At 47.3% G+C, this 13319-nt stretch overlaps 1 long non-coding RNA gene across 1 annotated transcript in view; it reads right to left on the reverse strand.

Annotated features, from left to right (window-relative positions):
- The window catches only part of LOC138645903 (uncharacterized), a 74958-nt gene extending 62125 nt beyond the window's left edge, over positions 1-12833 (reverse strand). The window contains exon 1 of the long non-coding RNA XR_011314806.1: positions 12765-12833. This is a non-coding gene — a long non-coding RNA (uncharacterized lncRNA). The remainder of the gene's footprint in view (positions 1-12764) is intronic.
- Between the last annotated feature and the right edge of the window lie 486 nt (positions 12834-13319).

A 13319-nucleotide genomic window follows, 5' to 3' on the forward strand; every position in this document is an offset into this window, starting at 1 on the left:
CTTCAGCGTGGGAGGACAACTGTAATGAGAGGCTGACACAATTACTAGGCACAAATAAGTAAGTAGGCTACATGCAGTTCACAATTGGTAACAGGAGTACAGAGGTGGCATAGCTTTGTTCAGCGGAGGACAACTGTTAAAAGTGGTTGACACAGTTAGTAGGCCAAAATACTAAAGTTGGCTAAATGTCAGCCAAGGAATTGGTCATAAATAAACTGGTGGCCTAGCGAGGTACAGGGGTGGGCTTCTCTGCAGAGTTGCAGACAGGGGTAGATGGCGCAAAGTACTAAGGGGTCTAAATGGAGGCCAGGGCCCCTGTATATTTTTACTATCATCTATCATTGCAACAAATTTGTTATGGCAGTTCCATTTAAGGATTTAACAGCACAGACTACACAGTGGTGGGGCAGGGAGAGGTAAGTTTTGCAACTGGTAGAGTGCTGTGAATCCGGCTCTTGGGCTCCCTCCGGTGGTTGTAAGTGGCACTTTTGTGAGTTCTGCTCTTGGGCTCCCTCTTGTGGTTTCTAGTGGTATGGCTGCTCCTTGGAGTTAGCTGTCTTCAGCTGCTTCCACTGATCGTCTTTTTTGCTCGGCTATTTATGCCTGGCTCTGTCCTTCAGCCAATGCCACTTGTAAATGGTTCCTGGTTGGATTCACATCTCTTTGGAGTTCCCTGTTATCCTGACCAGTTCAGCAAAGCTAAGTTTTTGCTTGCTCTTTTCTGTTCACAGTTTGTGGACGTATCAGTTCTGTGCTTCTATGTTTGTCCAGCGTTATCAGTATGAATTAATTCTGTCTTGCTGGAAGCTCTGCGAAGCAGATTTACCCTCCACACCTTTAGTCAGGTGTGGAGATTTTTAGTAAACTCTGCGTGGATTTTTGTAGTGTTTTACACTGACCGCACAGTATTCCATCCTGTCCTATCTATCAAGTTAGACTGGCCTCCTGTGCTCATCCTGGTTTCATTCTGTGTATGTCTTTTCCCTCTCCACTCACAGTCACTATTTGTGGGGGGCTTATCTATCCTTTGGGGATTTTCCCTGAGGCAAGATAGTTTTCCTGCTTCTATCTTTAGGGGTAGTTAGCTCTTAGGCGGTGACGAGGTGCCTAGGGAGAGTTAGGAGCACCCCACGGCTACTTCTAGTGTTGTGTTGAGCTTAGGGACTGCGGTCAGTACAGTTACCACTTCCTTCAGAGCTTGTTCCATGTTGCTCCTAAACCACCGCATTATAACAGTACAAGTGGCCAAAAATGAATTAAATGCATCTCAAAAGAAGGAAAAGAAAGTTCTGAACCATTTTTTTTTCTGTGCTCTGGTTTGTCTTTTTTTTCCTCTTGATATCTGGGTGGTTCAGGATATATGCTCTGGCATGGATGTTCAGGGTTTGTTTTCTCGTGTGGATCAACTTGCTGCAAGAGTACAGAGTATCCAGGACTACGTTGTCCAGACTCCGGCTTTAGAGCCTAGAATTCCTACTCCTGAATTGTTTTTTGGGGACAGATCCATGTTTTTGAACTTTAAAAATAGCTGCAAATTGTTTTTTGCTTTGAAACCCCGTTCTTCTGGTGATCCCATTCAGCAAGTAAAAATCATCATATCCTTGCTGCGTGGTGACCCTCAAGACTGGGCCTTCTCTCTTGAAACAGGGGATCCGGCATTATTGAATGTAGACGCATTTTTTCAAGCGCTCGGATTATTGTATGACGAACCTAATTCTGTGGATCATGCAGAAAAAACCCTGTTGGCCTTGTGTCAAGGTCAGGAAGCGGCAGAATTATACTGCCAGAAATTTAGAAAATGGTCTGTGCTCACTAAATGGAATGAGGAGGTTCTGGCTGCTATTTTCAGAAAAGGTCTTTCTGAAGCCCTTAAAGATGTTATGGTGGGCTTTCCTACGCCTGCCGGTTTGAGCGAATCTATGTCTCTAGCAATTCAGATTGATCGGCGTCTGCGCGAGCGCAAAGATGTGCACCATATGGCAGTGTCCTCGGAGCAGAGTCCGGAACCTATGCAATGTGATAGGATTTTGACTAGAACAGAACGGCAGGAATTCAGACGTCAGAATAGGCTGTGTTTTTACTGTGGTGATTCTACTCATATTATCTCTGATTGCCCTAAGCGTACTAAGAGAGTCGCTAGGTCTGTTACCATTAGTACTATACAGCCTAAATTTTTCTTATCTGTGACCCTGATTTGCTCATTGTCGTCCTTTTCTGTCATGGCATTTGTGGATTCAGGCGCTGCCCTGAACTTAATGGACTTAGAATTCGCCAGGCGCTGTGGTTTTTCCTTGCAGCCTTTGCAGAGCCCTATTCCTCTGAGGGGTATTGATGCTACACCCTTGGCCAAGGATAAACCTCAGTACTGGACGCAGATGACTATGTACACAGCCCCAGCACATCAGGAAGATTGTCGTTTTCTGGTGTTGCATAACCTGAATGATGTTGTTGTACTGGGTTTTCCATGGTTACAGGAACATAATCCGGTGCTGGATTGGAAAACTATGACTGTGACTAGTTGGGGTTGTCAAGGGGTACATAGTGACGTTCCTTTGATGTCAATTTCCCCTTCCCCCTCTTCTGAGGTCCCCGAGTTTTTGTCGGATTTCCAGGATGTATTTGATGAGCCCAAGTCCAGTTCCCTTCCACCACACAGGGACTGTGATTGTGCTATTAACTTGATTCCTGGTTGCAAGTTCCCTAAGGGCGGACTTTTCAATCTGTCTGTGCCAGAGCATGCCGCCATGCGGAGTTATGTTAAGGAGTCTTTGGAGAAAGGGCATATTCGGCCCTCTTCGTCACCATTGGGAGCGGGTTTCTTTTTTGTTGCTAAGAAGGATTGCTCCTTGAGACCCTGTATTGATTATCGTCTTCTTAATAAGATCATGGTTAAATTCCAATACCCCTTGCCTCTGCTTACTGATTTGTTTGCTCAGATTAGGCGGGCTAGTTGGTTTACTAAGATTGACCTCCAAGGGGCATATAATCTTGTTCGTATTAAACAGGGTGACGAATGGAAAACTGCATTTAATACGCCCGAAGGCCATTTTGAATACCTTGTGATGCCATTTGGGCTCTCTAATGCTCCATCTGTGTTCCAGTCTTTCATGCATGATATTTTCCGCAATTATCTTGATAAATTCATGGTCGTATATTTGGATGATATTTTGATTTTTTCCGATGATTGGGAGTCTCATGTGAAGCAGGTCAGGATGGTGTTCCAGATCCTTCGTGATAATGCTTTGTTTGTGAAGGGGTCTAAGTGCCTATTCGGAGTTCAGAAGGTCTCTTTTTTGGGTTTTATTTTTTCTCCCTCGTCTATAGAAATTGATCCTGTTAAGGTTCAAGCTGTTCATGACTGGATTCAACCCACATCTGTGAAGGGCCTTCAAAAATTTTTGGGCTTTGCTAATTTCTATCGCCGTTTCATTGCCAACTTTTCCAGTGTGGTTAAGCCCCTTACTGATTTGACGAAGAAAGGCGCTGATGTTATGAATTGGTCCTCTGTTGAGGCCTTTCAGGAGCTTAAACGCCGATTTACTTCTGCCCCTGTGTTGCGTCAGCCGGATGTTTCTCTTCCTTTTCAGGTTGAGGTCGACGCTTCTGAGATTGGGGCAGGGGCCGTTTTGTCTCAGAGGGAGTCTGATGGTTCTTTGATGAAACCGTGTGCCTTTTTTTCCAGAAAGTTTTCGCCTGCGGAACGCAATTATGATGTCGGCAATCGGGAGTTGTTGGCTATGAAGTGGGCGTTTGAGGAGTGGCGACATTGGCTTGAGGGAGCTAAGCACCGCGTTGTGGTCTTGACTGATCATAAGAATCTGGTTTACCTCGAGTCGGCTAAGCGGCTGAATCCTAGACAGGCTCGATGGTCTCTGTTTTTCTCCCGTTTTGATTTTGTGGTCTCATATCTTCCGGGATCTAAGAATGTTAAGGCTGATGCCCACTATAGGAGTTTTTTGCCTGATTCTCCTGGAGTCCTTGAGCCGGTTGGCATTCTTAAGGAAGGGGTGATTCTTTCTGCCATCTCCCCTGATTTGCGGCGGGTGCTTCAGGAATTTCAGGCTGATAGGTCTGACCGCTGTCCTGTGGGGAGCTGTTTGTTCCTGATAGATGGACGAGTAAGGTGATTTCTGAGGTTCATTGTTCAGTGTTGGCTGGTCATCCTGGGATTTTTGGTACCAGAGATTTGGTTGCTAGGTCCTTTTGGTGGCCTTCCTTGTTGCGTGATGTGCATGCTTTTGTGCAGTCCTGTGGGACTTGCGCCCGGGCCAAGCCTTGCTGTTCCCGCGCTAGTGGGTTGCTTTTGCCTTTGCCGGTCCCTGAGAGGCCCTGGACGCATATTTCCATGGATTTTATTTCGGATCTTCCTGTTTCCCAGAAGATGTCTGTTATTTGGGTTGTTTGTGACCGGTTCTCTAATATGGTCCATCTGGTACCTTTGCCTAAGTTGCCTTCCTCCTCAGATCTGGTTCCATTGTTTTAAAAGACTTTGTAATAATGTGTGTGTTTTTTAACCATTTCATACAATTGGATAAATAATGGATAGGTGTCATAATTGACACCTCTCCATTATTAATCTGGCTTAATGTCACCTTACAATAGCAAGATGACATTAACCCTTCATTACCCCATATCCCACCGCTACACGGGAATGGGAAGAGAGTGGCCAAGTGCCAGAATAGGCGCATCTTCCAGATGGGGTGGCTGGGAGCAGATGTTTTTAACCAGGGGGGGGCCAATAACCGTGGACCCTCTCCAGGCTATTAATATCTGCCCTCAATCACTGGCTTTACCATTCAGGCAGAGAAAATTGCGCGGGAGCCCACGCCAAATTTTTCCGCGATTTAACCCTTAAATATAATAGCTAGAGCGCCCAAATTTTGCACATACACACTACTAACATTAGTATTGTGGAATATGCAAAAAAAATGGGAATATGACATGGTTTACTGTATGTAAACTATGTCTCATATCATGTCGGGTTTAGGAAGGAGAAATGAAAAGCCGGCAATTGAATTACCGGCTTTTCTGCTATATCGCGCTGAAGTAAATATATATATATATATATATATATATATATGTGTCTCAATAACATATATATATATATAAAAATGAAACCCGACTTTGATGCGAAGATCGCCGACCGCATGGCCAATCCCACACTAGGATCGGGTCGGGTTTCATGAAACTCGACTTTGCCAAAAGTCGGCGACTTTTGAAATTGTCCGATCCAGTTCGCTCAACCCTAGTCATCAGTCATCATTTTGATAATGCGGGGGTCCCGTTTCAGGATACGCAAGGCATACTGTGCCATGTGGGCCAAAGTTCCAGGTGTCAATTCACTGCTTGTGCTGGGTTGAGGAGCACTTTCTACATCACTTGTGGCCCGCAAAAACCCTGTACCTTACCGTGCAATGCCACCAGTTTCTATTGCCACCTGAGAAGCATCCTCCTCCCATAAATATTCAGCCCCATCGTCCTCCTCCTCCTCTTCATCCGCCACCTCGTCCCGGAGACTTCCCTGACCAGACAATGGCTGACTGTCATCACGGCTTCCCTCCTCCTCGTCCGCAGACGCCTGCTCCTTGATCCTTTGCATCAGCAGACGCATTAGTGGGATGCTCATGCTTATGATGGCGTCGTCCGCACTGACCAGCCGTGTGCATTCCTCAAAACACTGAAGCACTTGACAGAGGTCTTGGAGCTTTGACCACTGCACGCCAGACAACTCCATGTCTGCCATCCAACTGCCTGCCCGTGTATGTGTATCCTCCCACAAATACATGACAGCACGCCTCTGTTTGCACAGCCTCTGAAGCATGTGCAGCATAGAGTTCCACCTTGTTGCAATGTCTATTATTAGGCGGTGCTGGGGAAAATTCAGCGATAGCTGATGGTTAAGCATACAGCTGGAGTGTACGGGCGAACGGCGGATGTGCGAGCAAAGTCTGCACACCTTCAGGAGCAGGGCTGGTAAATCAGGGTAATTCTTGAGGAAGCACAAGTTTCAAGGTGAGCCAGGCAAGGTATGTGTTTCATTTCAGAAAGGGCTATGGCAGCCATAAAAATCCTTCCGTTATCACTGACTACCTTGCCTGCCTCAAGATGTACACTGCCCAGCCATGACTGAGTTTCTTGCTGCAAGTACTCGGCCAGTACTTCCGCGGTGTGTCTGTTGTCGCCCAAATACTTCATTTGCAGCACAGCCTGCTGACGCTTACGACTAGCTGTTCCATAATGGGACACCACGGGTGCAACACTGGCAGCTGCGGATGGAGTGTTTGTGCAACTGCGCTCTGTGGACGAGCTTTCGCTTCTGGAGGAGGAGGTGCATACGCTTACAGCCAACTGTTTCCTAGACCGTGGGCTAGGCAGAACTGTGCCACTATGGCTGTCCCCTTTGGTCCCTGCATCCACCACATTAACCCAGTGTGCCGTGATGGACACGTAATGTCCCTGGCCATGCCTACTGGTCCATGCATCAGTTGTGAGGTGCACCTTTCTACTGACTGTTTGCCTCAGTACATGGACAATGCGTTCTTTGACATGTTGGTGGAGTGCTGGGATGGCTTTTCTCGCAAAGAAGTGTCGACTGGGTAGGTCATAGCATGGTACTGCGTAGGCCATCAGGGCTTTGAAAGCTTCGCTTTCAACCAACCGGTAGGGCATCATCTCTAACGAGATTAGTCGAGCAATGTAGCCGTTCAAACCCTGTGTACACGGATGAGAGGAGGAGTACTTTCTTTTTCTATCGAGAGTCTCTTGTAGGCTGAGCTGGACTGGAGAGCTACATATGGTGGAACTAGCGGGGGTGGTAGTGGACATGGCAGATTGAGAGAGGCTTGGTGATGGTATTCTTGATGTGGTCCTACCTACAGTGCTTCCAACCAAGAACCTTGCATTTCCCTGACTGCTTTGGCCTTGCGACAATACCTCCACATTTGTTACTGGTGGTGTCATAACTGGTGGGCTTCCAGTGAGGGAAGCAATGTTGCGTTGCTGACTAACTTCAATATGAGCAGGTGCATCAACGGTACGGGAAGTTTGGTAGTTAGTCCATGCTTCCAAGTGCCTGCTGGTTAGATGTCTATGCATGCACGTTGTATTTAAACTTTGTAGATACTTCCCTCTACTAAAGGTCTTGGAGCATTTCTTACATATAACTTTGGACTGATCATTCGGATCTTGGTTAAAAAATTGCCACACTGCACTCATCCTACTATGGAATACCTTTTCAGGCTTTGCACGCCGTGCTACTGTCACCGGATTGCAACGCTGTCCTACACCTGTTATGGTTTTTGACACACGTTTTGGGCCTGATGCGGGCCTGCCAGATGACAGCTTTTGCAATGTAGATGGCTGCTGAAGTTCATCGTCCTCTGCTTCTGAGCTACAGGCAGCGGCACCCTCTTCCCCCAATGGCTGCCAATCAGGGTCAACAACTGGGTCATCTACCACCTCCTCTTCAATGTCATGTGCACCGTCCTCTGTGTCACCGTGTAGGGTGCTATAGCGTTTGGGACTGGGCACCATAGTCTCATCAGGGTCAGATTCGGGCTCAGTACACTGTGAGGGCAAAGTAGTGATCTGAGTCAATGGAACAGCATAATAATCAAGCTGTGGCTGTGCATCTGTGCACTCCATGTCCGATTCATCCTGTAATGGGCTTTTAACAATTTCCCTCTCTAACCCAGGCATGGTATGTGTAAAGAGCTCCATGGAGTAGAGTGTAGTGTTGCCTGCCGCATCCTTCACTTTTGTTTTGGGTGAAGGACACAAGGAAGCCACTGAAGACTCGCTGGTTTTAGATTTCGAAGCTTCTGAAGAGGAGGTGAAAGAGCTAGAGGCTGAGTCAGCAAGGAAAGCCAAAACTTGTTCCTGCTGCTCCGGCTTTAAAAGCTGTTTTCCAACTCCCAGATAAGGGAGCCTTCAAGGCCTTGTGTAGCCAGACGATGACGCTGCCTCAACACCTCAAGCCTTTTTATGCTATCTTACTTTTCCCAGTACCACCAGATGCTCCACTATCGCCACCACCATCAGTGCCAGCTGGCAACGATCGCCCACGGCCTCTTCCACCAGACTTCCTCATTTTTGCGGAAATGTTACCAAAATAACAACCGTTATATGCTACTGTTAAACAAGGGCAGACGCATGGTGTCCAGCAGTGGGGACCCCTTTTCCATACGGTAATTACCATGTTCCCTTCTATTATTTAGGCCTATGATAGGTTTGATAGGGGTGGTGCTAGGGGGTATGCATATTGGCTCAATTAGTGGCACATTGAGGCAGGTATCGGCCGGTATTCTGTCTATATGTATTATCGCTGGATATTGTTATCCATAATTTAAGTATGCTGGAGCACTATGCGTGGACATTGGTGTTGGTGTGATGTTTGTCGGTTGTTCTGTTTCCCCAATGATTGGCAGAATGTGTCTTTTAAATCAATTTATGTATTAATAAAATTTTGGCTTTTATATGAAACCATTGCCTTTTGATCATCGTTTTTCAAGCGTCTACTGTTAAACAAGGTAGAAGGTGTATATTAACTTTTGGAGATTTTATATCTCCCTTTTTTTGGCAGGAAGACTGCAGGAAAAAACAGGCCCTGTGTATTACACCACACAATGTACAAGGCAGAACGTGGCTGGCAGATATACGCCAAACAGAACTCACGGAGATCCACTAAGTGGCAATTTAAAGCTCCCTTTTTTTGGGTGGGGAGACTGCAGGAAAAAACAGGCCCTGTGTATTACACCACACAATGTACAAGGCAGAACGTGGCTGGCAGATATACGCCAAACAGAACTCACGGAGATCCACTAAGTGGCAATTTAAAGCTCCCTTTTTTTAGGGGGGGAGACTGCAGGAAAAAACAGGCCCTGTGTATTACACCACACAATGTACAAAGCAGAACGTGGCTGGCAGATATACGCCAAACAGAACTCACGTAGATCCACTAAGTGGCAATGTAAAGCTCCCTTTTTTTGGGTGGGTGAGACTGCAGGAAAAAACAGGCCCTGTGTATTACACCACACAATGTACAAGGCAGAATGTGGCTGGCAGGTATACGCCAAACAGAACTCACAAAGATCCACTAAGTGGCAATTTAAAGCTCCCTTTTTTTTTGGGGGGGGGGGGCGGGAAACTGCAGGAAAAAAACAGGCCCTGTGTATTACACCACACAATGTACAAGGCAGAATGAGGCTGGCAGATATATGCCAAACAGAACTCACGTAGATCCACTTAGTGGCAATTTAAAGCTCCCTTTTTTGGGGGGGGGACTGCAGTAAAAAACAGGCCCTGTGTATTACACCACACAATGTACAAGGCAGAATGTGGCTGGCAGATATACGCCAAGCAGAACTCACGTAGATCCACTAAGTGGCAATTTAAAGCTCCCGTTTTTGGGGGGTGGAAACTGCAGGAAAAAAACGGCCCTATGTATTACACCACACAATGTACAAGGCAGAACGTGGCTGGCAGATATACGCCAAACAGAACTCATGTAGATCCACTAAGTGGCAATTTAAAGCTCCCTTTTTTTGGGTGGGGAGACTGCAGGAAAAAACAGGCCCTGTGTATTACACCACACAATGTACAAGGCAGAACGTGGCTGGCAGACATACGCCAAACAGAACTCACGTAGATCCACTAAGTGGCAATTTAAAGCTCCCTTTTTTTGGGGGGGGGGAGACTGCAGGAAAAAACAGGCCCTGTGTATTACACCACACAATGTACAAGGCAGAACGTGGCTGGCAGATATACGCCAAACAGAACTCACGTTGATCCACTTAGTGGCAATTTAAAGCTCCCTTTTTTTTGGGTGGGGGGACTGCAGGAAAAAACAGGCCCTGTGTATTACACTACACAATGTACAAGGCAGAATGTGGCTGGCAGATATATAAAAAAATACATGGGCTGTAGTAGAATTTCAATCTCCCTACAATGATCCAAGGACAAGTATGGCAGCAATTAAAAGGACTGCTGCACACAAAAGAGTGTGGACAAAGAAACAAAAGAACTGTGCAGAAAGAAGCAACAGGATTTTTGATTTGAAAAAAGCAGTTGGTTTGCACAGCGACGTACACACAGCAATGCAGCTATCAGGGAGCTTTATAAGGAAGCCTAAGAAGCTACAGAGCTGATGCAACAAAAAAAAATCCACTGTCCCTGAAAGGAAAAGGTGGTGTTGGACAGTGGAAATCGCTACAGCACAAGCGGTTTGGGGCAGAGGCGTAGCTAGGGTTTCAACTTAGGGGGGGCGAAACATCTGAGTGGGCCCCTAACCAGCTAACCCTGATTACAGCTATGGTTGCACACTCTAATTGTGAATATTGTGGAACCTCAGAATATGACCGCGCTGTTATTGAAAATAAATCTATATACAAAAACGAACATTGACATTACCGCCATATTGTGTCGATATGCAACTTTGATGGTCACAATACTCTGAGTGCCCCTATAACAATGATGCATAAGTGCCCACTTAACATTTAATAATGTCCCCTAAGTTCCCCCATGTACTGCTCCATTATACACAGTATGGTGAGCTCAAAGCTTCCCTATACACAGTATAAGGCCCCTACAGCTCCCCTATACACAGTATGATCATTCTATAACTCCCCGATACACCGTATGATGTTCCCACTGCTCCCCTTTACACAGTATGATCCCACTGCTCCCCTATACATAGTATGAGCCCAATGCTCCCTTATACACAGTATAATGCTGACAGAACTCCACTATAGAAAGTATAATGCCCCCCAGAGCTCCCCTATATAGTGTAATGGGCCAACAGCTCCCATATGCACAATATGCCTTCACAGTTCCCTATACATAGTATGATGTCCTCCACAGCTCCCTATACACAGTATAATGGACCCACAGCTTCCTTATACACAGTATAATGATGGGCCAGCAGCTCCCTTATACACAGTATGATGGGCCAGCAGCTCCCATATACACAGTATGATGTGTGCACAGGTCCCTTATACACAGTATGATGGACTCACAACTCCCTTATACACAGTATGATGGACCCGCAGCTCCCTTATACACAGTATGATGGACTCACAGCTCCCTTATACACAGTATGATGGACCCGCAGCTCCTGTATACACAGTGTGATGGGCCCGCAGCTCAAGTATACACAGTATGATGGGCCCGCAGCTCCCTTATACACAGTATGATGGACCCGCAGCTCCCGTATACACAGTATGATTGGCCTGCAGCTCCCTTATACACAGTGTGATGGGCCCGCAGCTCCCATATACACAGTATGATGGGCCCACAGCTCCCTTATACACAGTATGATGGGCCCGCAGCTTCCTTATACACAGTATGATGGACTCACATCTCCCTTATACACAGTATGATGGGCCCGCAGCTTCCTTATACACAGTATGATGGGCCCACAGCTGCCTTATACACAGTGTGATGGGCCCGCAGCTCCCGTATACACAGTATGATGAGCCCGCAGCTCCCGTATACATAGTGTGATGGACCCACAGCTCCCGTATACACAGTGTGATGGGCCCGCAGCTCCCGTATACACAGTATGATGGGCCCGCAGCTCCCTTATACACAGTGTGATGGATTCACAGCCTCCTGTCATGATTTAAATGTCCCGGTCATTTACTCATCCTCCAGCGTATTCACTATTTTGTGGCACTGCTGCAGTGCCGCTGCTCAAACTTGTGAGCGCAGCTTCTGACTGGCCAGAAGTTAGAAGTTATGTCACAAGCGCTCAATGTAAGACTATGAGGCTATGTGCACTTGTTGCGGGTTTGTGTGCAGAATTACCATGGATTTCCTGTGTTTTTTGTGCAGATTTCACCCGCGTTTTACCACCTGCGGATTCCTATACAGGAGCAGGTGTAAAACGCTACGGAATCTACACAAAGAATTGACATGCTACGGAAAATACAACGCAGCGTTTCCGCGTGGTATTTTCCGCACCATGTGCACTGCGGATTTGGTTTTCCATAGGATTACATGGTACTGTAAACCAGACGGAAAACTGCTGCGAATCCTCAGCGGCCAATCCGCAACGTGTGCACATAACCTGAGCGTGAGAAAAGGGCCAGGACGAGGCTCCCATAGACTCACACTGATTAGTTACCTCTGCGCTGCTCCATGAAACACTGGGGCCGCGGACATGCCACAAACTGCAGGAGACGGAGCCGAGCGGAGACAAAACCAGATGAAAACGCCAGAAGATGAGTATCAGACAGGGGGCAGGGGGGGACTTGGATTTTCAGCACCGCTCCAGCAATTAAATAAAATAACGCTGGAGTGGTGCTGTAAATGTGATGCAGCTCTTGGTTACTGTATGCGGGCTCCACATACTAATACTCATAAAAGACCCAGGTGGTACGTATCAAATCCCCCCCATCTCCAGCCTCCCCAGACAGCAAATATTACATGTGATGGAGCACATATAATATCATAACAAAACATTATAATATTCAGCCCCCAGTGCCCTGTCCCCCCTCCCCCACTTCAGCCTTAATACCCCCATCATCTCACATCCACCCCTCAGTGCCCTGTCCCACCTCACCCACCTTCTGCCCTCACAACACCCAAATGGTCTCACATTCACCCCCCAGTGCCCTGACTCCCCTCCCCCACAATACCCCCATGGTCTCACAGTCACCCCCCAGTACCCTGTCCCCCTCACTCACTTTCAGCCCCCACAATACCCCAACGGTCTCACAGTGACATACCTGAATTTAATAAATATAATAAGTTCCATCCCCACTTACTGAGAAAGTTTGCACTGCAGGCAGGACCAGGAAGTGAGTGAAATGAAAGGTGTGGGCACTAGGACCCAGCGTGCACGGAGTAAAGAAACTGCAGCCAGGAAAAGCTTCAGGATCAGGTCAGACACTGACAGGCGAAACCATTCACTGCAGGGGGGAGGAGACTGCAGCCGGCCACTGTGCTAGCAGCGTGCAGACATCAGAAGGGAGCAGACATTATACTGCTCTGCTCCTATGCGGTGTTCTGCCTCCTCACAGAAGTGGCCCTGCCCTGGCTCTCAGTGGGCCCCTTCATGTGACAGGGCCCGGGGCGATGGCCCCCTCTGCCCCCTCAGTAGCTTCACTACTGGTTTGGGGGTTAATCTTCCCTCCCTAACTATATCCCTTCTTCTGATGAAGCTGCAGCAACCTCTCCCTATGCTCAGATCGGCAGAAGTAAGATGGCGGTCGGCGTGCACATCCCTTTATAGCCCTTGTGACACTGAAGAAAGCAAGCCAATTACAGCTATGCCCTTCTCTAAGATGGTGGGGACCGAGACCTATGTCATCACGCTGCCC

Source organism: Ranitomeya imitator, chromosome 7 (assembly GCF_032444005.1).
Source record: "Ranitomeya imitator isolate aRanImi1 chromosome 7, aRanImi1.pri, whole genome shotgun sequence".
NCBI lineage: Eukaryota > Metazoa > Chordata > Amphibia > Anura > Dendrobatidae > Ranitomeya > Ranitomeya imitator.